The 20978-nt window shown below is 52.7% G+C and overlaps 29 non-coding genes across 29 annotated transcripts; all 29 read left to right on the top strand.

The window, feature by feature from the left end:
* The first annotated feature begins 460 nt into the window (after nucleotides 1–460).
* On the top strand, nucleotides 461–579 carry LOC144986042 (5S ribosomal RNA). The gene has a single exon (XR_013649872.1). It is a non-coding gene; the product is annotated as a 5S ribosomal RNA (ribosomal RNA).
* A 596-nt stretch (nucleotides 580–1175) lies between these two features.
* On the top strand, nucleotides 1176–1294 carry LOC144986054 (5S ribosomal RNA). The gene has a single exon (XR_013649884.1). It is a non-coding gene; the product is annotated as a 5S ribosomal RNA (ribosomal RNA).
* A 596-nt stretch (nucleotides 1295–1890) lies between these two features.
* LOC144986065 (5S ribosomal RNA) lies at nucleotides 1891–2009 on the top strand. Its single transcript, XR_013649895.1, has one exon. It is a non-coding gene; the product is annotated as a 5S ribosomal RNA (ribosomal RNA).
* A 596-nt stretch (nucleotides 2010–2605) lies between these two features.
* Nucleotides 2606–2724, top strand: LOC144986076 (5S ribosomal RNA). The gene has a single exon (XR_013649906.1). It is a non-coding gene; the product is annotated as a 5S ribosomal RNA (ribosomal RNA).
* Nucleotides 2725–3320: 596 nt separating this feature from the next.
* LOC144986087 (5S ribosomal RNA) lies at nucleotides 3321–3439 on the top strand. The gene has a single exon (XR_013649917.1). It is a non-coding gene; the product is annotated as a 5S ribosomal RNA (ribosomal RNA).
* Nucleotides 3440–4025: 586 nt separating this feature from the next.
* On the top strand, nucleotides 4026–4144 carry LOC144986098 (5S ribosomal RNA). The gene has a single exon (XR_013649928.1). It is a non-coding gene; the product is annotated as a 5S ribosomal RNA (ribosomal RNA).
* Nucleotides 4145–4740: 596 nt separating this feature from the next.
* Nucleotides 4741–4859, top strand: LOC144986109 (5S ribosomal RNA). The gene has a single exon (XR_013649939.1). It is a non-coding gene; the product is annotated as a 5S ribosomal RNA (ribosomal RNA).
* Nucleotides 4860–5445: 586 nt separating this feature from the next.
* LOC144986120 (5S ribosomal RNA) lies at nucleotides 5446–5564 on the top strand. The gene has a single exon (XR_013649950.1). It is a non-coding gene; the product is annotated as a 5S ribosomal RNA (ribosomal RNA).
* A 596-nt stretch (nucleotides 5565–6160) lies between these two features.
* On the top strand, nucleotides 6161–6279 carry LOC144986132 (5S ribosomal RNA). Its single transcript, XR_013649962.1, has one exon. It is a non-coding gene; the product is annotated as a 5S ribosomal RNA (ribosomal RNA).
* Nucleotides 6280–6875: 596 nt separating this feature from the next.
* LOC144986143 (5S ribosomal RNA) lies at nucleotides 6876–6994 on the top strand. Its single transcript, XR_013649973.1, has one exon. It is a non-coding gene; the product is annotated as a 5S ribosomal RNA (ribosomal RNA).
* A 596-nt stretch (nucleotides 6995–7590) lies between these two features.
* On the top strand, nucleotides 7591–7709 carry LOC144986154 (5S ribosomal RNA). The gene has a single exon (XR_013649984.1). It is a non-coding gene; the product is annotated as a 5S ribosomal RNA (ribosomal RNA).
* Nucleotides 7710–8295: 586 nt separating this feature from the next.
* On the top strand, nucleotides 8296–8414 carry LOC144986166 (5S ribosomal RNA). Its single transcript, XR_013649996.1, has one exon. It is a non-coding gene; the product is annotated as a 5S ribosomal RNA (ribosomal RNA).
* A 596-nt stretch (nucleotides 8415–9010) lies between these two features.
* On the top strand, nucleotides 9011–9129 carry LOC144986177 (5S ribosomal RNA). The gene has a single exon (XR_013650007.1). It is a non-coding gene; the product is annotated as a 5S ribosomal RNA (ribosomal RNA).
* A 596-nt stretch (nucleotides 9130–9725) lies between these two features.
* LOC144986188 (5S ribosomal RNA) lies at nucleotides 9726–9844 on the top strand. The gene has a single exon (XR_013650018.1). It is a non-coding gene; the product is annotated as a 5S ribosomal RNA (ribosomal RNA).
* A 601-nt stretch (nucleotides 9845–10445) lies between these two features.
* Nucleotides 10446–10564, top strand: LOC144986199 (5S ribosomal RNA). Its single transcript, XR_013650029.1, has one exon. It is a non-coding gene; the product is annotated as a 5S ribosomal RNA (ribosomal RNA).
* A 596-nt stretch (nucleotides 10565–11160) lies between these two features.
* LOC144986210 (5S ribosomal RNA) lies at nucleotides 11161–11279 on the top strand. The gene has a single exon (XR_013650040.1). It is a non-coding gene; the product is annotated as a 5S ribosomal RNA (ribosomal RNA).
* Nucleotides 11280–11875: 596 nt separating this feature from the next.
* Nucleotides 11876–11994, top strand: LOC144986221 (5S ribosomal RNA). Its single transcript, XR_013650051.1, has one exon. It is a non-coding gene; the product is annotated as a 5S ribosomal RNA (ribosomal RNA).
* A 591-nt stretch (nucleotides 11995–12585) lies between these two features.
* Nucleotides 12586–12704, top strand: LOC144986232 (5S ribosomal RNA). The gene has a single exon (XR_013650062.1). It is a non-coding gene; the product is annotated as a 5S ribosomal RNA (ribosomal RNA).
* Nucleotides 12705–13300: 596 nt separating this feature from the next.
* LOC144986243 (5S ribosomal RNA) lies at nucleotides 13301–13419 on the top strand. The gene has a single exon (XR_013650063.1). It is a non-coding gene; the product is annotated as a 5S ribosomal RNA (ribosomal RNA).
* Nucleotides 13420–14015: 596 nt separating this feature from the next.
* On the top strand, nucleotides 14016–14134 carry LOC144986250 (5S ribosomal RNA). The gene has a single exon (XR_013650064.1). It is a non-coding gene; the product is annotated as a 5S ribosomal RNA (ribosomal RNA).
* Nucleotides 14135–14730: 596 nt separating this feature from the next.
* On the top strand, nucleotides 14731–14849 carry LOC144986251 (5S ribosomal RNA). The gene has a single exon (XR_013650065.1). It is a non-coding gene; the product is annotated as a 5S ribosomal RNA (ribosomal RNA).
* Nucleotides 14850–15445: 596 nt separating this feature from the next.
* Nucleotides 15446–15564, top strand: LOC144986253 (5S ribosomal RNA). Its single transcript, XR_013650067.1, has one exon. It is a non-coding gene; the product is annotated as a 5S ribosomal RNA (ribosomal RNA).
* Nucleotides 15565–16160: 596 nt separating this feature from the next.
* On the top strand, nucleotides 16161–16279 carry LOC144986254 (5S ribosomal RNA). Its single transcript, XR_013650068.1, has one exon. It is a non-coding gene; the product is annotated as a 5S ribosomal RNA (ribosomal RNA).
* Nucleotides 16280–16865: 586 nt separating this feature from the next.
* On the top strand, nucleotides 16866–16984 carry LOC144986255 (5S ribosomal RNA). Its single transcript, XR_013650069.1, has one exon. It is a non-coding gene; the product is annotated as a 5S ribosomal RNA (ribosomal RNA).
* A 596-nt stretch (nucleotides 16985–17580) lies between these two features.
* On the top strand, nucleotides 17581–17699 carry LOC144986256 (5S ribosomal RNA). The gene has a single exon (XR_013650070.1). It is a non-coding gene; the product is annotated as a 5S ribosomal RNA (ribosomal RNA).
* A 591-nt stretch (nucleotides 17700–18290) lies between these two features.
* On the top strand, nucleotides 18291–18409 carry LOC144986257 (5S ribosomal RNA). Its single transcript, XR_013650071.1, has one exon. It is a non-coding gene; the product is annotated as a 5S ribosomal RNA (ribosomal RNA).
* Nucleotides 18410–19005: 596 nt separating this feature from the next.
* On the top strand, nucleotides 19006–19124 carry LOC144986258 (5S ribosomal RNA). The gene has a single exon (XR_013650072.1). It is a non-coding gene; the product is annotated as a 5S ribosomal RNA (ribosomal RNA).
* Nucleotides 19125–19720: 596 nt separating this feature from the next.
* On the top strand, nucleotides 19721–19839 carry LOC144986259 (5S ribosomal RNA). Its single transcript, XR_013650073.1, has one exon. It is a non-coding gene; the product is annotated as a 5S ribosomal RNA (ribosomal RNA).
* Nucleotides 19840–20435: 596 nt separating this feature from the next.
* LOC144986260 (5S ribosomal RNA) lies at nucleotides 20436–20554 on the top strand. Its single transcript, XR_013650074.1, has one exon. It is a non-coding gene; the product is annotated as a 5S ribosomal RNA (ribosomal RNA).
* The last annotated feature ends 424 nt before the right edge of the window (nucleotides 20555–20978 follow it).

The raw sequence follows: 20978 nt of genomic DNA on the forward strand, positions 1-20978 counted from the left end.
CACATACAGCCACCAGAGAGCGCACCGGCCAGGAAATCAAACACACAGCTTTGGGTTTCTTGCTTTTTCATGTCCTTCTGTGTCTTTCTTTTCTTTTCTTTTCTTTTCTTTTCTTTTTCTTTTTTTTTTTTTTTTTTTTTTCTCTGACATGACCGTCCGGGCTTCATCCAAACTCTTCAGCGAGCTGCAGGGCAGTCAGCGCCGAGGTGCAAATGCACAAGCCTGCACCCTCTAGAAACGCTGCCGTCTCGGTGACGAGCCCACGCAGGTGTGTGTGTGTGGAAGGCCGCTGTGGCGCACCTGCTGGGGTGAAAGGTCACCGTTTTGGCTGCAGGTGGGTGTGTCCGCTCAGCAGGTGCACCAATCAGTGGCACAGAGTGAGTGGGTGAAGGGGCCGCTGGGAGCAGGCAGGAGTCTGGTGCAGGCAGCGCTTAAAGGGCTCTGCTCCACACAACCCTTCGCTTACGGCCACACCACCCTGAACACGCCCGATCTCGTCCGATCTCGGAAGCTAAGCAGGGTCGGGCCTGGTTAGTACTTGGATGGGAGACCGCCTGGGAATACCAGGTGCTGTAAGTTTTCCGGCTTTTGCTGGCATCCACCAAAGAGAAGGAAAATCACTCACACACCCCCACAAACAGCTTTGGGTACTTTGGTTTCCTTGTCATGCATTTGTGTCTTTGGTTTTTATTTTTCTGACACCACCGTTCTGTGACACATACAGCCACCAGAGAGCGCACCGGCCAGGAAATCAAACACACAGCTTTGGGTTTCTTGCTTTTTCATGTCCTTCTGTGTCTTTCTTTTCTTTTCTTTTCTTTTCTTTTCTTTTTCTTTTTTTTTTTTTTTTTTTTTTCTCTGACATGACCGTCCGGGCTTCATCCAAACTCTTCAGCGAGCTGCAGGGCAGTCAGCGCCGAGGTGCAAATGCACAAGCCTGCACCCTCTAGAAACGCTGCCGTCTCGGTGACGAGCCCACGCAGGTGTGTGTGTGTGGAAGGCCGCTGTGGCGCACCTGCTGGGGTGAAAGGTCACCGTTTTGGCTGCAGGTGGGTGTGTCCGCTCAGCAGGTGCACCAATCAGTGGCACAGAGTGAGTGGGTGAAGGGGCCGCTGGGAGCAGGCAGGAGTCTGGTGCAGGCAGCGCTTAAAGGGCTCTGCTCCACACAACCCTTCGCTTACGGCCACACCACCCTGAACACGCCCGATCTCGTCCGATCTCGGAAGCTAAGCAGGGTCGGGCCTGGTTAGTACTTGGATGGGAGACCGCCTGGGAATACCAGGTGCTGTAAGTTTTCCGGCTTTTGCTGGCATCCACCAAAGAGAAGGAAAATCACTCACACACCCCCACAAACAGCTTTGGGTACTTTGGTTTCCTTGTCATGCATTTGTGTCTTTGGTTTTTATTTTTCTGACACCACCGTTCTGTGACACATACAGCCACCAGAGAGCGCACCGGCCAGGAAATCAAACACACAGCTTTGGGTTTCTTGCTTTTTCATGTCCTTCTGTGTCTTTCTTTTCTTTTCTTTTCTTTTCTTTTCTTTTTCTTTTTTTTTTTTTTTTTTTTTTCTCTGACATGACCGTCCGGGCTTCATCCAAACTCTTCAGCGAGCTGCAGGGCAGTCAGCGCCGAGGTGCAAATGCACAAGCCTGCACCCTCTAGAAACGCTGCCGTCTCGGTGACGAGCCCACGCAGGTGTGTGTGTGTGGAAGGCCGCTGTGGCGCACCTGCTGGGGTGAAAGGTCACCGTTTTGGCTGCAGGTGGGTGTGTCCGCTCAGCAGGTGCACCAATCAGTGGCACAGAGTGAGTGGGTGAAGGGGCCGCTGGGAGCAGGCAGGAGTCTGGTGCAGGCAGCGCTTAAAGGGCTCTGCTCCACACAACCCTTCGCTTACGGCCACACCACCCTGAACACGCCCGATCTCGTCCGATCTCGGAAGCTAAGCAGGGTCGGGCCTGGTTAGTACTTGGATGGGAGACCGCCTGGGAATACCAGGTGCTGTAAGTTTTCCGGCTTTTGCTGGCATCCACCAAAGAGAAGGAAAATCACTCACACACCCCCACAAACAGCTTTGGGTACTTTGGTTTCCTTGTCATGCATTTGTGTCTTTGGTTTTTATTTTTCTGACACCACCGTTCTGTGACACATACAGCCACCAGAGAGCGCACCGGCCAGGAAATCAAACACACAGCTTTGGGTTTCTTGCTTTTTCATGTCCTTCTGTGTCTTTCTTTTCTTTTCTTTTCTTTTCTTTTCTTTTTCTTTTTTTTTTTTTTTTTTTTTTCTCTGACATGACCGTCCGGGCTTCATCCAAACTCTTCAGCGAGCTGCAGGGCAGTCAGCGCCGAGGTGCAAATGCACAAGCCTGCACCCTCTAGAAACGCTGCCGTCTCGGTGACGAGCCCACGCAGGTGTGTGTGTGTGGAAGGCCGCTGTGGCGCACCTGCTGGGGTGAAAGGTCACCGTTTTGGCTGCAGGTGGGTGTGTCCGCTCAGCAGGTGCACCAATCAGTGGCACAGAGTGAGTGGGTGAAGGGGCCGCTGGGAGCAGGCAGGAGTCTGGTGCAGGCAGCGCTTAAAGGGCTCTGCTCCACACAACCCTTCGCTTACGGCCACACCACCCTGAACACGCCCGATCTCGTCCGATCTCGGAAGCTAAGCAGGGTCGGGCCTGGTTAGTACTTGGATGGGAGACCGCCTGGGAATACCAGGTGCTGTAAGTTTTCCGGCTTTTGCTGGCATCCACCAAAGAGAAGGAAAATCACTCACACACCCCCACAAACAGCTTTGGGTACTTTGGTTTCCTTGTCATGCATTTGTGTCTTTGGTTTTTATTTTTCTGACACCACCGTTCTGTGACACATACAGCCACCAGAGAGCGCACCGGCCAGGAAATCAAACACACAGCTTTGGGTTTCTTGCTTTTTCATGTCCTTCTGTGTCTTTCTTTTCTTTTCTTTTCTTTTCTTTTCTTTTTCTTTTTTTTTTTTTTTTTTTTTTCTCTGACATGACCGTCCGGGCTTCATCCAAACTCTTCAGCGAGCTGCAGGGCAGTCAGCGCCGAGGTGCAAATGCACAAGCCTGCACCCTCTAGAAACGCTGCCGTCTCGGTGACGAGCCCACGCAGGTGTGTGTGTGTGGAAGGCCGCTGTGGCGCACCTGCTGGGGTGAAAGGTCACCGTTTTGGCTGCAGGTGGGTGTGTCCGCTCAGCAGGTGCACCAATCAGTGGCACAGAGTGAGTGGGTGAAGGGGCCGCTGGGAGCAGGCAGGAGTCTGGTGCAGGCAGCGCTTAAAGGGCTCTGCTCCACACAACCCTTCGCTTACGGCCACACCACCCTGAACACGCCCGATCTCGTCCGATCTCGGAAGCTAAGCAGGGTCGGGCCTGGTTAGTACTTGGATGGGAGACCGCCTGGGAATACCAGGTGCTGTAAGTTTTCCGGCTTTTGCTGGCATCCACCAAAGAGAAGGAAAATCACTCACACACCCCCACAAACAGCTTTGGGTACTTTGGTTTCCTTGTCATGCATTTGTGTCTTTGGTTTTTATTTTTCTGACACCACCGTTCTGTGACACATACAGCCACCAGAGAGCGCACCGGCCAGGAAATCAAACACACAGCTTTGGGTTTCTTGCTTTTTCATGTCCTTCTGTGTCTTTCTTTTCTTTTCTTTTCTTTTTCTTTTTTTTTTTTTTTTTTTTTTCTCTGACATGACCGTCCGGGCTTCATCCAAACTCTTCAGCGAGCTGCAGGGCAGTCAGCGCCGAGGTGCAAATGCACAAGCCTGCACCCTCTAGAAACGCTGCCGTCTCGGTGACGAGCCCACGCAGGTGTGTGTGTGTGGAAGGCCGCTGTGGCGCACCTGCTGGGGTGAAAGGTCACCGTTTTGGCTGCAGGTGGGTGTGTCCGCTCAGCAGGTGCACCAATCAGTGGCACAGAGTGAGTGGGTGAAGGGGCCGCTGGGAGCAGGCAGGAGTCTGGTGCAGGCAGCGCTTAAAGGGCTCTGCTCCACACAACCCTTCGCTTACGGCCACACCACCCTGAACACGCCCGATCTCGTCCGATCTCGGAAGCTAAGCAGGGTCGGGCCTGGTTAGTACTTGGATGGGAGACCGCCTGGGAATACCAGGTGCTGTAAGTTTTCCGGCTTTTGCTGGCATCCACCAAAGAGAAGGAAAATCACTCACACACCCCCACAAACAGCTTTGGGTACTTTGGTTTCCTTGTCATGCATTTGTGTCTTTGGTTTTTATTTTTCTGACACCACCGTTCTGTGACACATACAGCCACCAGAGAGCGCACCGGCCAGGAAATCAAACACACAGCTTTGGGTTTCTTGCTTTTTCATGTCCTTCTGTGTCTTTCTTTTCTTTTCTTTTCTTTTCTTTTCTTTTTCTTTTTTTTTTTTTTTTTTTTTTCTCTGACATGACCGTCCGGGCTTCATCCAAACTCTTCAGCGAGCTGCAGGGCAGTCAGCGCCGAGGTGCAAATGCACAAGCCTGCACCCTCTAGAAACGCTGCCGTCTCGGTGACGAGCCCACGCAGGTGTGTGTGTGTGGAAGGCCGCTGTGGCGCACCTGCTGGGGTGAAAGGTCACCGTTTTGGCTGCAGGTGGGTGTGTCCGCTCAGCAGGTGCACCAATCAGTGGCACAGAGTGAGTGGGTGAAGGGGCCGCTGGGAGCAGGCAGGAGTCTGGTGCAGGCAGCGCTTAAAGGGCTCTGCTCCACACAACCCTTCGCTTACGGCCACACCACCCTGAACACGCCCGATCTCGTCCGATCTCGGAAGCTAAGCAGGGTCGGGCCTGGTTAGTACTTGGATGGGAGACCGCCTGGGAATACCAGGTGCTGTAAGTTTTCCGGCTTTTGCTGGCATCCACCAAAGAGAAGGAAAATCACTCACACACCCCCACAAACAGCTTTGGGTACTTTGGTTTCCTTGTCATGCATTTGTGTCTTTGGTTTTTATTTTTCTGACACCACCGTTCTGTGACACATACAGCCACCAGAGAGCGCACCGGCCAGGAAATCAAACACACAGCTTTGGGTTTCTTGCTTTTTCATGTCCTTCTGTGTCTTTCTTTTCTTTTCTTTTCTTTTTCTTTTTTTTTTTTTTTTTTTTTTCTCTGACATGACCGTCCGGGCTTCATCCAAACTCTTCAGCGAGCTGCAGGGCAGTCAGCGCCGAGGTGCAAATGCACAAGCCTGCACCCTCTAGAAACGCTGCCGTCTCGGTGACGAGCCCACGCAGGTGTGTGTGTGTGGAAGGCCGCTGTGGCGCACCTGCTGGGGTGAAAGGTCACCGTTTTGGCTGCAGGTGGGTGTGTCCGCTCAGCAGGTGCACCAATCAGTGGCACAGAGTGAGTGGGTGAAGGGGCCGCTGGGAGCAGGCAGGAGTCTGGTGCAGGCAGCGCTTAAAGGGCTCTGCTCCACACAACCCTTCGCTTACGGCCACACCACCCTGAACACGCCCGATCTCGTCCGATCTCGGAAGCTAAGCAGGGTCGGGCCTGGTTAGTACTTGGATGGGAGACCGCCTGGGAATACCAGGTGCTGTAAGTTTTCCGGCTTTTGCTGGCATCCACCAAAGAGAAGGAAAATCACTCACACACCCCCACAAACAGCTTTGGGTACTTTGGTTTCCTTGTCATGCATTTGTGTCTTTGGTTTTTATTTTTCTGACACCACCGTTCTGTGACACATACAGCCACCAGAGAGCGCACCGGCCAGGAAATCAAACACACAGCTTTGGGTTTCTTGCTTTTTCATGTCCTTCTGTGTCTTTCTTTTCTTTTCTTTTCTTTTCTTTTCTTTTTCTTTTTTTTTTTTTTTTTTTTTTCTCTGACATGACCGTCCGGGCTTCATCCAAACTCTTCAGCGAGCTGCAGGGCAGTCAGCGCCGAGGTGCAAATGCACAAGCCTGCACCCTCTAGAAACGCTGCCGTCTCGGTGACGAGCCCACGCAGGTGTGTGTGTGTGGAAGGCCGCTGTGGCGCACCTGCTGGGGTGAAAGGTCACCGTTTTGGCTGCAGGTGGGTGTGTCCGCTCAGCAGGTGCACCAATCAGTGGCACAGAGTGAGTGGGTGAAGGGGCCGCTGGGAGCAGGCAGGAGTCTGGTGCAGGCAGCGCTTAAAGGGCTCTGCTCCACACAACCCTTCGCTTACGGCCACACCACCCTGAACACGCCCGATCTCGTCCGATCTCGGAAGCTAAGCAGGGTCGGGCCTGGTTAGTACTTGGATGGGAGACCGCCTGGGAATACCAGGTGCTGTAAGTTTTCCGGCTTTTGCTGGCATCCACCAAAGAGAAGGAAAATCACTCACACACCCCCACAAACAGCTTTGGGTACTTTGGTTTCCTTGTCATGCATTTGTGTCTTTGGTTTTTATTTTTCTGACACCACCGTTCTGTGACACATACAGCCACCAGAGAGCGCACCGGCCAGGAAATCAAACACACAGCTTTGGGTTTCTTGCTTTTTCATGTCCTTCTGTGTCTTTCTTTTCTTTTCTTTTCTTTTCTTTTCTTTTTCTTTTTTTTTTTTTTTTTTTTTTCTCTGACATGACCGTCCGGGCTTCATCCAAACTCTTCAGCGAGCTGCAGGGCAGTCAGCGCCGAGGTGCAAATGCACAAGCCTGCACCCTCTAGAAACGCTGCCGTCTCGGTGACGAGCCCACGCAGGTGTGTGTGTGTGGAAGGCCGCTGTGGCGCACCTGCTGGGGTGAAAGGTCACCGTTTTGGCTGCAGGTGGGTGTGTCCGCTCAGCAGGTGCACCAATCAGTGGCACAGAGTGAGTGGGTGAAGGGGCCGCTGGGAGCAGGCAGGAGTCTGGTGCAGGCAGCGCTTAAAGGGCTCTGCTCCACACAACCCTTCGCTTACGGCCACACCACCCTGAACACGCCCGATCTCGTCCGATCTCGGAAGCTAAGCAGGGTCGGGCCTGGTTAGTACTTGGATGGGAGACCGCCTGGGAATACCAGGTGCTGTAAGTTTTCCGGCTTTTGCTGGCATCCACCAAAGAGAAGGAAAATCACTCACACACCCCCACAAACAGCTTTGGGTACTTTGGTTTCCTTGTCATGCATTTGTGTCTTTGGTTTTTATTTTTCTGACACCACCGTTCTGTGACACATACAGCCACCAGAGAGCGCACCGGCCAGGAAATCAAACACACAGCTTTGGGTTTCTTGCTTTTTCATGTCCTTCTGTGTCTTTCTTTTCTTTTCTTTTCTTTTCTTTTCTTTTTCTTTTTTTTTTTTTTTTTTTTTTCTCTGACATGACCGTCCGGGCTTCATCCAAACTCTTCAGCGAGCTGCAGGGCAGTCAGCGCCGAGGTGCAAATGCACAAGCCTGCACCCTCTAGAAACGCTGCCGTCTCGGTGACGAGCCCACGCAGGTGTGTGTGTGTGGAAGGCCGCTGTGGCGCACCTGCTGGGGTGAAAGGTCACCGTTTTGGCTGCAGGTGGGTGTGTCCGCTCAGCAGGTGCACCAATCAGTGGCACAGAGTGAGTGGGTGAAGGGGCCGCTGGGAGCAGGCAGGAGTCTGGTGCAGGCAGCGCTTAAAGGGCTCTGCTCCACACAACCCTTCGCTTACGGCCACACCACCCTGAACACGCCCGATCTCGTCCGATCTCGGAAGCTAAGCAGGGTCGGGCCTGGTTAGTACTTGGATGGGAGACCGCCTGGGAATACCAGGTGCTGTAAGTTTTCCGGCTTTTGCTGGCATCCACCAAAGAGAAGGAAAATCACTCACACACCCCCACAAACAGCTTTGGGTACTTTGGTTTCCTTGTCATGCATTTGTGTCTTTGGTTTTTATTTTTCTGACACCACCGTTCTGTGACACATACAGCCACCAGAGAGCGCACCGGCCAGGAAATCAAACACACAGCTTTGGGTTTCTTGCTTTTTCATGTCCTTCTGTGTCTTTCTTTTCTTTTCTTTTCTTTTTCTTTTTTTTTTTTTTTTTTTTTTCTCTGACATGACCGTCCGGGCTTCATCCAAACTCTTCAGCGAGCTGCAGGGCAGTCAGCGCCGAGGTGCAAATGCACAAGCCTGCACCCTCTAGAAACGCTGCCGTCTCGGTGACGAGCCCACGCAGGTGTGTGTGTGTGGAAGGCCGCTGTGGCGCACCTGCTGGGGTGAAAGGTCACCGTTTTGGCTGCAGGTGGGTGTGTCCGCTCAGCAGGTGCACCAATCAGTGGCACAGAGTGAGTGGGTGAAGGGGCCGCTGGGAGCAGGCAGGAGTCTGGTGCAGGCAGCGCTTAAAGGGCTCTGCTCCACACAACCCTTCGCTTACGGCCACACCACCCTGAACACGCCCGATCTCGTCCGATCTCGGAAGCTAAGCAGGGTCGGGCCTGGTTAGTACTTGGATGGGAGACCGCCTGGGAATACCAGGTGCTGTAAGTTTTCCGGCTTTTGCTGGCATCCACCAAAGAGAAGGAAAATCACTCACACACCCCCACAAACAGCTTTGGGTACTTTGGTTTCCTTGTCATGCATTTGTGTCTTTGGTTTTTATTTTTCTGACACCACCGTTCTGTGACACATACAGCCACCAGAGAGCGCACCGGCCAGGAAATCAAACACACAGCTTTGGGTTTCTTGCTTTTTCATGTCCTTCTGTGTCTTTCTTTTCTTTTCTTTTCTTTTCTTTTCTTTTTCTTTTTTTTTTTTTTTTTTTTTTCTCTGACATGACCGTCCGGGCTTCATCCAAACTCTTCAGCGAGCTGCAGGGCAGTCAGCGCCGAGGTGCAAATGCACAAGCCTGCACCCTCTAGAAACGCTGCCGTCTCGGTGACGAGCCCACGCAGGTGTGTGTGTGTGGAAGGCCGCTGTGGCGCACCTGCTGGGGTGAAAGGTCACCGTTTTGGCTGCAGGTGGGTGTGTCCGCTCAGCAGGTGCACCAATCAGTGGCACAGAGTGAGTGGGTGAAGGGGCCGCTGGGAGCAGGCAGGAGTCTGGTGCAGGCAGCGCTTAAAGGGCTCTGCTCCACACAACCCTTCGCTTACGGCCACACCACCCTGAACACGCCCGATCTCGTCCGATCTCGGAAGCTAAGCAGGGTCGGGCCTGGTTAGTACTTGGATGGGAGACCGCCTGGGAATACCAGGTGCTGTAAGTTTTCCGGCTTTTGCTGGCATCCACCAAAGAGAAGGAAAATCACTCACACACCCCCACAAACAGCTTTGGGTACTTTGGTTTCCTTGTCATGCATTTGTGTCTTTGGTTTTTATTTTTCTGACACCACCGTTCTGTGACACATACAGCCACCAGAGAGCGCACCGGCCAGGAAATCAAACACACAGCTTTGGGTTTCTTGCTTTTTCATGTCCTTCTGTGTCTTTCTTTTCTTTTCTTTTCTTTTCTTTTCTTTTTCTTTTTTTTTTTTTTTTTTTTTTCTCTGACATGACCGTCCGGGCTTCATCCAAACTCTTCAGCGAGCTGCAGGGCAGTCAGCGCCGAGGTGCAAATGCACAAGCCTGCACCCTCTAGAAACGCTGCCGTCTCGGTGACGAGCCCACGCAGGTGTGTGTGTGTGGAAGGCCGCTGTGGCGCACCTGCTGGGGTGAAAGGTCACCGTTTTGGCTGCAGGTGGGTGTGTCCGCTCAGCAGGTGCACCAATCAGTGGCACAGAGTGAGTGGGTGAAGGGGCCGCTGGGAGCAGGCAGGAGTCTGGTGCAGGCAGCGCTTAAAGGGCTCTGCTCCACACAACCCTTCGCTTACGGCCACACCACCCTGAACACGCCCGATCTCGTCCGATCTCGGAAGCTAAGCAGGGTCGGGCCTGGTTAGTACTTGGATGGGAGACCGCCTGGGAATACCAGGTGCTGTAAGTTTTCCGGCTTTTGCTGGCATCCACCAAAGAGAAGGAAAATCACTCACACACCCCCACAAACAGCTTTGGGTACTTTGGTTTCCTTGTCATGCATTTGTGTCTTTGGTTTTTATTTTTCTGACACCACCGTTCTGTGACACATACAGCCACCAGAGAGCGCACCGGCCAGGAAATCAAACACACAGCTTTGGGTTTCTTGCTTTTTCATGTCCTTCTGTGTCTTTCTTTTCTTTTCTTTTCTTTTCTTTTCTTTTCTTTTTCTTTTTTTTTTTTTTTTTTTTTTCTCTGACATGACCGTCCGGGCTTCATCCAAACTCTTCAGCGAGCTGCAGGGCAGTCAGCGCCGAGGTGCAAATGCACAAGCCTGCACCCTCTAGAAACGCTGCCGTCTCGGTGACGAGCCCACGCAGGTGTGTGTGTGTGGAAGGCCGCTGTGGCGCACCTGCTGGGGTGAAAGGTCACCGTTTTGGCTGCAGGTGGGTGTGTCCGCTCAGCAGGTGCACCAATCAGTGGCACAGAGTGAGTGGGTGAAGGGGCCGCTGGGAGCAGGCAGGAGTCTGGTGCAGGCAGCGCTTAAAGGGCTCTGCTCCACACAACCCTTCGCTTACGGCCACACCACCCTGAACACGCCCGATCTCGTCCGATCTCGGAAGCTAAGCAGGGTCGGGCCTGGTTAGTACTTGGATGGGAGACCGCCTGGGAATACCAGGTGCTGTAAGTTTTCCGGCTTTTGCTGGCATCCACCAAAGAGAAGGAAAATCACTCACACACCCCCACAAACAGCTTTGGGTACTTTGGTTTCCTTGTCATGCATTTGTGTCTTTGGTTTTTATTTTTCTGACACCACCGTTCTGTGACACATACAGCCACCAGAGAGCGCACCGGCCAGGAAATCAAACACACAGCTTTGGGTTTCTTGCTTTTTCATGTCCTTCTGTGTCTTTCTTTTCTTTTCTTTTCTTTTCTTTTCTTTTTCTTTTTTTTTTTTTTTTTTTTTTCTCTGACATGACCGTCCGGGCTTCATCCAAACTCTTCAGCGAGCTGCAGGGCAGTCAGCGCCGAGGTGCAAATGCACAAGCCTGCACCCTCTAGAAACGCTGCCGTCTCGGTGACGAGCCCACGCAGGTGTGTGTGTGTGGAAGGCCGCTGTGGCGCACCTGCTGGGGTGAAAGGTCACCGTTTTGGCTGCAGGTGGGTGTGTCCGCTCAGCAGGTGCACCAATCAGTGGCACAGAGTGAGTGGGTGAAGGGGCCGCTGGGAGCAGGCAGGAGTCTGGTGCAGGCAGCGCTTAAAGGGCTCTGCTCCACACAACCCTTCGCTTACGGCCACACCACCCTGAACACGCCCGATCTCGTCCGATCTCGGAAGCTAAGCAGGGTCGGGCCTGGTTAGTACTTGGATGGGAGACCGCCTGGGAATACCAGGTGCTGTAAGTTTTCCGGCTTTTGCTGGCATCCACCAAAGAGAAGGAAAATCACTCACACACCCCCACAAACAGCTTTGGGTACTTTGGTTTCCTTGTCATGCATTTGTGTCTTTGGTTTTTATTTTTCTGACACCACCGTTCTGTGACACATACAGCCACCAGAGAGCGCACCGGCCAGGAAATCAAACACACAGCTTTGGGTTTCTTGCTTTTTCATGTCCTTCTGTGTCTTTCTTTTCTTTTCTTTTCTTTTCTTTTCTTTTTCTTTTTTTTTTTTTTTTTTTTTTCTCTGACATGACCGTCCGGGCTTCATCCAAACTCTTCAGCGAGCTGCAGGGCAGTCAGCGCCGAGGTGCAAATGCACAAGCCTGCACCCTCTAGAAACGCTGCCGTCTCGGTGACGAGCCCACGCAGGTGTGTGTGTGTGGAAGGCCGCTGTGGCGCACCTGCTGGGGTGAAAGGTCACCGTTTTGGCTGCAGGTGGGTGTGTCCGCTCAGCAGGTGCACCAATCAGTGGCACAGAGTGAGTGGGTGAAGGGGCCGCTGGGAGCAGGCAGGAGTCTGGTGCAGGCAGCGCTTAAAGGGCTCTGCTCCACACAACCCTTCGCTTACGGCCACACCACCCTGAACACGCCCGATCTCGTCCGATCTCGGAAGCTAAGCAGGGTCGGGCCTGGTTAGTACTTGGATGGGAGACCGCCTGGGAATACCAGGTGCTGTAAGTTTTCCGGCTTTTGCTGGCATCCACCAAAGAGAAGGAAAATCACTCACACACCCCCACAAACAGCTTTGGGTATTTTGGTTTCCTTGTCATGCATTTGTGTCTTTGGTTTTTATTTTTCTGACACCACCGTTCTGTGACACATACAGCCACCAGAGAGCGCACCGGCCAGGAAATCAAACACACAGCTTTGGGTTTCTTGCTTTTTCATGTCCTTCTGTGTCTTTCTTTTCTTTTCTTTTCTTTTCTTTTTCTTTTTTTTTTTTTTTTTTTTTTCTCTGACATGACCGTCCGGGCTTCATCCAAACTCTTCAGCGAGCTGCAGGGCAGTCAGCGCCGAGGTGCAAATGCACAAGCCTGCACCCTCTAGAAACGCTGCCGTCTCGGTGACGAGCCCACGCAGGTGTGTGTGTGTGGAAGGCCGCTGTGGCGCACCTGCTGGGGTGAAAGGTCACCGTTTTGGCTGCAGGTGGGTGTGTCCGCTCAGCAGGTGCACCAATCAGTGGCACAGAGTGAGTGGGTGAAGGGGCCGCTGGGAGCAGGCAGGAGTCTGGTGCAGGCAGCGCTTAAAGGGCTCTGCTCCACACAACCCTTCGCTTACGGCCACACCACCCTGAACACGCCCGATCTCGTCCGATCTCGGAAGCTAAGCAGGGTCGGGCCTGGTTAGTACTTGGATGGGAGACCGCCTGGGAATACCAGGTGCTGTAAGTTTTCCGGCTTTTGCTGGCATCCACCAAAGAGAAGGAAAATCACTCACACACCCCCACAAACAGCTTTGGGTACTTTGGTTTCCTTGTCATGCATTTGTGTCTTTGGTTTTTATTTTTCTGACACCACCGTTCTGTGACACATACAGCCACCAGAGAGCGCACCGGCCAGGAAATCAAACACACAGCTTTGGGTTTCTTGCTTTTTCATGTCCTTCTGTGTCTTTCTTTTCTTTTCTTTTCTTTTCTTTTCTTTTTCTTTTTTTTTTTTTTTTTTTTTTCTCTGACATGACCGTCCGGGCTTCATCCAAACTCTTCAGCGAGCTGCAGGGCAGTCAGCGCCGAGGTGCAAATGCACAAGCCTGCACCCTCTAGAAACGCTGCCGTCTCGGTGACGAGCCCACGCAGGTGTGTGTGTGTGGAAGGCCGCTGTGGCGCACCTGCTGGGGTGAAAGGTCACCGTTTTGGCTGCAGGTGGGTGTGTCCGCTCAGCAGGTGCACCAATCAGTGGCACAGAGTGAGTGGGTGAAGGGGCCGCTGGGAGCAGGCAGGAGTCTGGTGCAGGCAGCGCTTAAAGGGCTCTGCTCCACACAACCCTTCGCTTACGGCCACACCACCCTGAACACGCCCGATCTCGTCCGATCTCGGAAGCTAAGCAGGGTCGGGCCTGGTTAGTACTTGGATGGGAGACCGCCTGGGAATACCAGGTGCTGTAAGTTTTCCGGCTTTTGCTGGCATCCACCAAAGAGAAGGAAAATCACTCACACACCCCCACAAACAGCTTTGGGTACTTTGGTTTCCTTGTCATGCATTTGTGTCTTTGGTTTTTATTTTTCTGACACCACCGTTCTGTGACACATACAGCCACCAGAGAGCGCACCGGCCAGGAAATCAAACACACAGCTTTGGGTTTCTTGCTTTTTCATGTCCTTCTGTGTCTTTCTTTTCTTTTCTTTTCTTTTCTTTTCTTTTTCTTTTTTTTTTTTTTTTTTTTTTCTCTGACATGACCGTCCGGGCTTCATCCAAACTCTTCAGCGAGCTGCAGGGCAGTCAGCGCCGAGGTGCAAATGCACAAGCCTGCACCCTCTAGAAACGCTGCCGTCTCGGTGACGAGCCCACGCAGGTGTGTGTGTGTGGAAGGCCGCTGTGGCGCACCTGCTGGGGTGAAAGGTCACCGTTTTGGCTGCAGGTGGGTGTGTCCGCTCAGCAGGTGCACCAATCAGTGGCACAGAGTGAGTGGGTGAAGGGGCCGCTGGGAGCAGGCAGGAGTCTGGTGCAGGCAGCGCTTAAAGGGCTCTGCTCCACACAACCCTTCGCTTACGGCCACACCACCCTGAACACGCCCGATCTCGTCCGATCTCGGAAGCTAAGCAGGGTCGGGCCTGGTTAGTACTTGGATGGGAGACCGCCTGGGAATACCAGGTGCTGTAAGTTTTCCGGCTTTTGCTGGCATCCACCAAAGAGAAGGAAAATCACTCACACACCCCCACAAACAGCTTTGGGTACTTTGGTTTCCTTGTCATGCATTTGTGTCTTTGGTTTTTATTTTTCTGACACCACCGTTCTGTGACACATACAGCCACCAGAGAGCGCACCGGCCAGGAAATCAAACACACAGCTTTGGGTTTCTTGCTTTTTCATGTCCTTCTGTGTCTTTCTTTTCTTTTCTTTTCTTTTCTTTTCTTTTTCTTTTTTTTTTTTTTTTTTTTTTCTCTGACATGACCGTCCGGGCTTCATCCAAACTCTTCAGCGAGCTGCAGGGCAGTCAGCGCCGAGGTGCAAATGCACAAGCCTGCACCCTCTAGAAACGCTGCCGTCTCGGTGACGAGCCCACGCAGGTGTGTGTGTGTGGAAGGCCGCTGTGGCGCACCTGCTGGGGTGAAAGGTCACCGTTTTGGCTGCAGGTGGGTGTGTCCGCTCAGCAGGTGCACCAATCAGTGGCACAGAGTGAGTGGGTGAAGGGGCCGCTGGGAGCAGGCAGGAGTCTGGTGCAGGCAGCGCTTAAAGGGCTCTGCTCCACACAACCCTTCGCTTACGGCCACACCACCCTGAACACGCCCGATCTCGTCCGATCTCGGAAGCTAAGCAGGGTCGGGCCTGGTTAGTACTTGGATGGGAGACCGCCTGGGAATACCAGGTGCTGTAAGTTTTCCGGCTTTTGCTGGCATCCACCAAAGAGAAGGAAAATCACTCACACACCCCCACAAACAGCTTTGGGTACTTTGGTTTCCTTGTCATGCATTTGTGTCTTTGGTTTTTATTTTTCTGACACCACCGTTCTGTGACACATACAGCCACCAGAGAGCGCACCGGCCAGGAAATCAAACACACAGCTTTGGGTTTCTTGCTTTTTCATGTCCTTCTGTGTCTTTCTTTTCTTTTCTTTTCTTTTCTTTTCTTTTTCTTTTTTTTTTTTTTTTTTTTTTCTCTGACATGACCGTCCGGGCTTCATCCAAACTCTTCAGCGAGCTGCAGGGCAGTCAGCGCCGAGGTGCAAATGCACAAGCCTGCACCCTCTAGAAACGCTGCCGTCTCGGTGACGAGCCCACGCAGGTGTGTGTGTGTGGAAGGCCGCTGTGGCGCACCTGCTGGGGTGAAAGGTCACCGTTTTGGCTGCAGGTGGGTGTGTCCGCTCAGCAGGTGCACCAATCAGTGGCACAGAGTGAGTGGGTGAAGGGGCCGCTGGGAGCAGGCAGGAGTCTGGTGCAGGCAGCGCTTAAAGGGCTCTGCTCCACACAACCCTTCGCTTACGGCCACACCACCCTGAACACGCCCGATCTCGTCCGATCTCGGAAGCTAAGCAGGGTCGGGCCTGGTTAGTACTTGGATGGGAGACCGCCTGGGAATACCAGGTGCTGTAAGTTTTCCGGCTTTTGCTGGCATCCACCAAAGAGAAGGAAAATCACTCACACACCCCCACAAACAGCTTTGGGTACTTTGGTTTCCTTGTCATGCATTTGTGTCTTTGGTTTTTATTTTTCTGACACCACCGTTCTGTGACACATACAGCCACCAGAGAGCGCACCGGCCAGGAAATCAAACACACAGCTTTGGGTTTCTTGCTTTTTCATGTCCTTCTGTGTCTTTCTTTTCTTTTCTTTTCTTTTCTTTTCTTTTTCTTTTTTTTTTTTTTTTTTTTTTCTCTGACATGACCGTCCGGGCTTCATCCAAACTCTTCAGCGAGCTGCAGGGCAGTCAGCGCCGAGGTGCAAATGCACAAGCCTGCACCCTCTAGAAACGCTGCCGTCTCGGTGACGAGCCCACGCAGGTGTGTGTGTGTGGAAGGCCGCTGTGGCGCACCTGCTGGGGTGAAAGGTCACCGTTTTGGCTGCAGGTGGGTGTGTCCGCTCAGCAGGTGCACCAATCAGTGGCACAGAGTGAGTGGGTGAAGGGGCCGCTGGGAGCAGGCAGGAGTCTGGTGCAGGCAGCGCTTAAAGGGCTCTGCTCCACACAACCCTTCGCTTACGGCCACACCACCCTGAACACGCCCGATCTCGTCCGATCTCGGAAGCTAAGCAGGGTCGGGCCTGGTTAGTACTTGGATGGGAGACCGCCTGGGAATACCAGGTGCTGTAAGTTTTCCGGCTTTTGCTGGCATCCACCAAAGAGAAGGAAAATCACTCACACACCCCCACAAACAGCTTTGGGTACTTTGGTTTCCTTGTCATGCATTTGTGTCTTTGGTTTTTATTTTTCTGACACCACCGTTCTGTGACACATACAGCCACCAGAGAGCGCACCGGCCAGGAAATCAAACACACAGCTTTGGGTTTCTTGCTTTTTCATGTCCTTCTGTGTCTTTCTTTTCTTTTCTTTTCTTTTTCTTTTTTTTTTTTTTTTTTTTTTCTCTGACATGACCGTCCGGGCTTCATCCAAACTCTTCAGCGAGCTGCAGGGCAGTCAGCGCCGAGGTGCAAATGCACAAGCCTGCACCCTCTAGAAACGCTGCCGTCTCGGTGACGAGCCCACGCAGGTGTGTGTGTGTGGAAGGCCGCTGTGGCGCACCTGCTGGGGTGAAAGGTCACCGTTTTGGCTGCAGGTGGGTGTGTCCGCTCAGCAGGTGCACCAATCAGTGGCACAGAGTGAGTGGGTGAAGGGGCCGCTGGGAGCAGGCAGGAGTCTGGTGCAGGCAGCGCTTAAAGGGCTCTGCTCCACACAACCCTTCGCTTACGGCCACACCACCCTGAACACGCCCGATCTCGTCCGATCTCGGAAGCTAAGCAGGGTCGGGCCTGGTTAGTACTTGGATGGGAGACCGCCTGGGAATACCAGGTGCTGTAAGTTTTCCGGCTTTTGCTGGCATCCACCAAAGAGAAGGAAAATCACTCACACACCCCCACAAACAGCTTTGGGTACTTTGGTTTCCTTGTCATGCATTTGTGTCTTTGGTTTTTATTTTTCTGACACCACCGTTCTGTGACACATACAGCCACCAGAGAGCGCACCGGCCAGGAAATCAAACACACAGCTTTGGGTTTCTTGCTTTTTCATGTCCTTCTGTGTCTTTCTTTTCTTTTCTTTTCTTTTCTTTTCTTTTTCTTTTTTTTTTTTTTTTTTTTTTCTCTGACATGACCGTCCGGGCTTCATCCAAACTCTTCAGCGAGCTGCAGGGCAGTCAGCGCCGAGGTGCAAATGCACAAGCCTGCACCCTCTAGAAACGCTGCCGTCTCGGTGACGAGCCCACGCAGGTGTGTGTGTGTGGAAGGCCGCTGTGGCGCACCTGCTGGGGTGAAAGGTCACCGTTTTGGCTGCAGGTGGGTGTGTCCGCTCAGCAGGTGCACCAATCAGTGGCACAGAGTGAGTGGGTGAAGGGGCCGCTGGGAGCAGGCAGGAGTCTGGTGCAGGCAGCGCTTAAAGGGCTCTGCTCCACACAACCCTTCGCTTACGGCCACACCACCCTGAACACGCCCGATCTCGTCCGATCTCGGAAGCTAAGCAGGGTCGGGCCTGGTTAGTACTTGGATGGGAGACCGCCTGGGAATACCAGGTGCTGTAAGTTTTCCGGCTTTTGCTGGCATCCACCAAAGAGAAGGAAAATCACTCACACACCCCCACAAACAGCTTTGGGTATTTTGGTTTCCTTGTCATGCATTTGTGTCTTTGGTTTTTATTTTTCTGACACCACCGTTCTGTGACACATACAGCCACCAGAGAGCGCACCGGCCAGGAAATCAAACACACAGCTTTGGGTTTCTTGCTTTTTCATGTCCTTCTGTGTCTTTCTTTTCTTTTCTTTTCTTTTCTTTTTCTTTTTTTTTTTTTTTTTTTTTTCTCTGACATGACCGTCCGGGCTTCATCCAAACTCTTCAGCGAGCTGCAGGGCAGTCAGCGCCGAGGTGCAAATGCACAAGCCTGCACCCTCTAGAAACGCTGCCGTCTCGGTGACGAGCCCACGCAGGTGTGTGTGTGTGGAAGGCCGCTGTGGCGCACCTGCTGGGGTGAAAGGTCACCGTTTTGGCTGCAGGTGGGTGTGTCCGCTCAGCAGGTGCACCAATCAGTGGCACAGAGTGAGTGGGTGAAGGGGCCGCTGGGAGCAGGCAGGAGTCTGGTGCAGGCAGCGCTTAAAGGGCTCTGCTCCACACAACCCTTCGCTTACGGCCACACCACCCTGAACACGCCCGATCTCGTCCGATCTCGGAAGCTAAGCAGGGTCGGGCCTGGTTAGTACTTGGATGGGAGACCGCCTGGGAATACCAGGTGCTGTAAGTTTTCCGGCTTTTGCTGGCATCCACCAAAGAGAAGGAAAATCACTCACACACCCCCACAAACAGCTTTGGGTACTTTGGTTTCCTTGTCATGCATTTGTGTCTTTGGTTTTTATTTTTCTGACACCACCGTTCTGTGACACATACAGCCACCAGAGAGCGCACCGGCCAGGAAATCAAACACACAGCTTTGGGTTTCTTGCTTTTTCATGTCCTTCTGTGTCTTTCTTTTCTTTTCTTTTCTTTTCTTTTCTTTTTCTTTTTTTTTTTTTTTTTTTTTTCTCTGACATGACCGTCCGGGCTTCATCCAAACTCTTCAGCGAGCTGCAGGGCAGTCAGCGCCGAGGTGCAAATGCACAAGCCTGCACCCTCTAGAAACGCTGCCGTCTCGGTGACGAGCCCACGCAGGTGTGTGTGTGTGGAAGGCCGCTGTGGCGCACCTGCTGGGGTGAAAGGTCACCGTTTTGGCTGCAGGTGGGTGTGTCCGCTCAGCAGGTGCACCAATCAGTGGCACAGAGTGAGTGGGTGAAGGGGCCGCTGGGAGCAGGCAGGAGTCTGGTGCAGGCAGCGCTTAAAGGGCTCTGCTCCACACAACCCTTCGCTTACGGCCACACCACCCTGAACACGCCCGATCTCGTCCGATCTCGGAAGCTAAGCAGGGTCGGGCCTGGTTAGTACTTGGATGGGAGACCGCCTGGGAATACCAGGTGCTGTAAGTTTTCCGGCTTTTGCTGGCATCCACCAAAGAGAAGGAAAATCACTCACACACCCCCACAAACAGCTTTGGGTACTTTGGTTTCCTTGTCATGCATTTGTGTCTTTGGTTTTTATTTTTCTGACACCACCGTTCTGTGACACATACAGCCACCAGAGAGCGCACCGGCCAGGAAATCAAACACACAGCTTTGGGTTTCTTGCTTTTTCATGTCCTTCTGTGTCTTTCTTTTCTTTTCTTTTCTTTTCTTTTCTTTTTCTTTTTTTTTTTTTTTTTTTTTTCTCTGACATGACCGTCCGGGCTTCATCCAAACTCTTCAGCGAGCTGCAGGGCAGTCAGCGCCGAGGTGCAAATGCACAAGCCTGCACCCTCTAGAAACGCTGCCGTCTCGGTGACGAGCCCACGCAGGTGTGTGTGTGTGGAAGGCCGCTGTGGCGCACCTGCTGGGGTGAAAGGTCACCGTTTTGGCTGCAGGTGGGTGTGTCCGCTCAGCAGGTGCACCAATCAGTGGCACAGAGTGAGTGGGTGAAGGGGCCGCTGGGAGCAGGCAGGAGTCTGGTGCAGGCAGCGCTTAAAGGGCTCTGCTCCACACAACCCTTCGCTTACGGCCACACCACCCTGAACACGCCCGATCTCGTCCGATCTCGGAAGCTAAGCAGGGTCGGGCCTGGTTAGTACTTGGATGGGAGACCGCCTGGGAATACCAGGTGCTGTAAGTTTTCCGGCTTTTGCTGGCATCCACCAAAGAGAAGGAAAATCACTCACACACCCCCACAAACAGCTTTGGGTACTTTGGTTTCCTTGTCATGCATTTGTGTCTTTGGTTTTTATTTTTCTGACACCACCGTTCTGTGACACATACAGCCACCAGAGAGCGCACCGGCCAGGAAATCAAACACACAGCTTTGGGTTTCTTGCTTTTTCATGTCCTTCTGTGTCTTTCTTTTCTTTTCTTTTCTTTTCTTTTCTTTTTCTTTTTTTTTTTTTTTTTTTTTTCTCTGACATGACCGTCCGGGCTTCATCCAAACTCTTCAGCGAGCTGCAGGGCAGTCAGCGCCGAGGTGCAAATGCACAAGCCTGCACCCTCTAGAAACGCTGCCGTCTCGGTGACGAGCCCACGCAGGTGTGTGTGTGTGGAAGGCCGCTGTGGCGCACCTGCTGGGGTGAAAGGTCACCGTTTTGGCTGCAGGTGGGTGTGTCCGCTCAGCAGGTGCACCAATCAGTGGCACAGAGTGAGTGGGTGAAGGGGCCGCTGGGAGCAGGCAGGAGTCTGGTGCAGGCAGCGCTTAAAGGGCTCTGCTCCACACAACCCTTCGCTTACGGCCACACCACCCTGAACACGCCCGATCTCGTCCGATCTCGGAAGCTAAGCAGGGTCGGGCCTGGTTAGTACTTGGATGGGAGACCGCCTGGGAATACCAGGTGCTGTAAGTTTTCCGGCTTTTGCTGGCATCCACCAAAGAGAAGGAAAATCACTCACACACCCCCACAAACAGCTTTGGGTACTTTGGTTTCCTTGTCATGCATTTGTGTCTTTGGTTTTTATTTTTCTGACACCACCGTTCTGTGACACATACAGCCACCAGAGAGCGCACCGGCCAGGAAATCAAACACACAGCTTTGGGTTTCTTGCTTTTTCATGTCCTTCTGTGTCTTTCTTTTCTTTTCTTTTCTTTTCTTTTCTTTTTCTTTTTTTTTTTTTTTTTTTTTTCTCTGACATGACCGTCCGGGCTTCATCCAAACTCTTCAGCGAGCTGCAGGGCAGTCAGCGCCGAGGTGCAAATGCACAAGCCTGCACCCTCTAGAAACGCTGCCGTCTCGGTGACGAGCCCACGCAGGTGTGTGTGTGTGGAAGGCC

This window comes from Oryzias latipes, chromosome 16 (assembly GCF_053564925.1).
Source record: "Oryzias latipes strain Hd-rR chromosome 16, Olatipes_Hd-rR_3.1".
Taxonomy (NCBI): Eukaryota; Metazoa; Chordata; class Actinopteri; order Beloniformes; family Adrianichthyidae; genus Oryzias; species Oryzias latipes.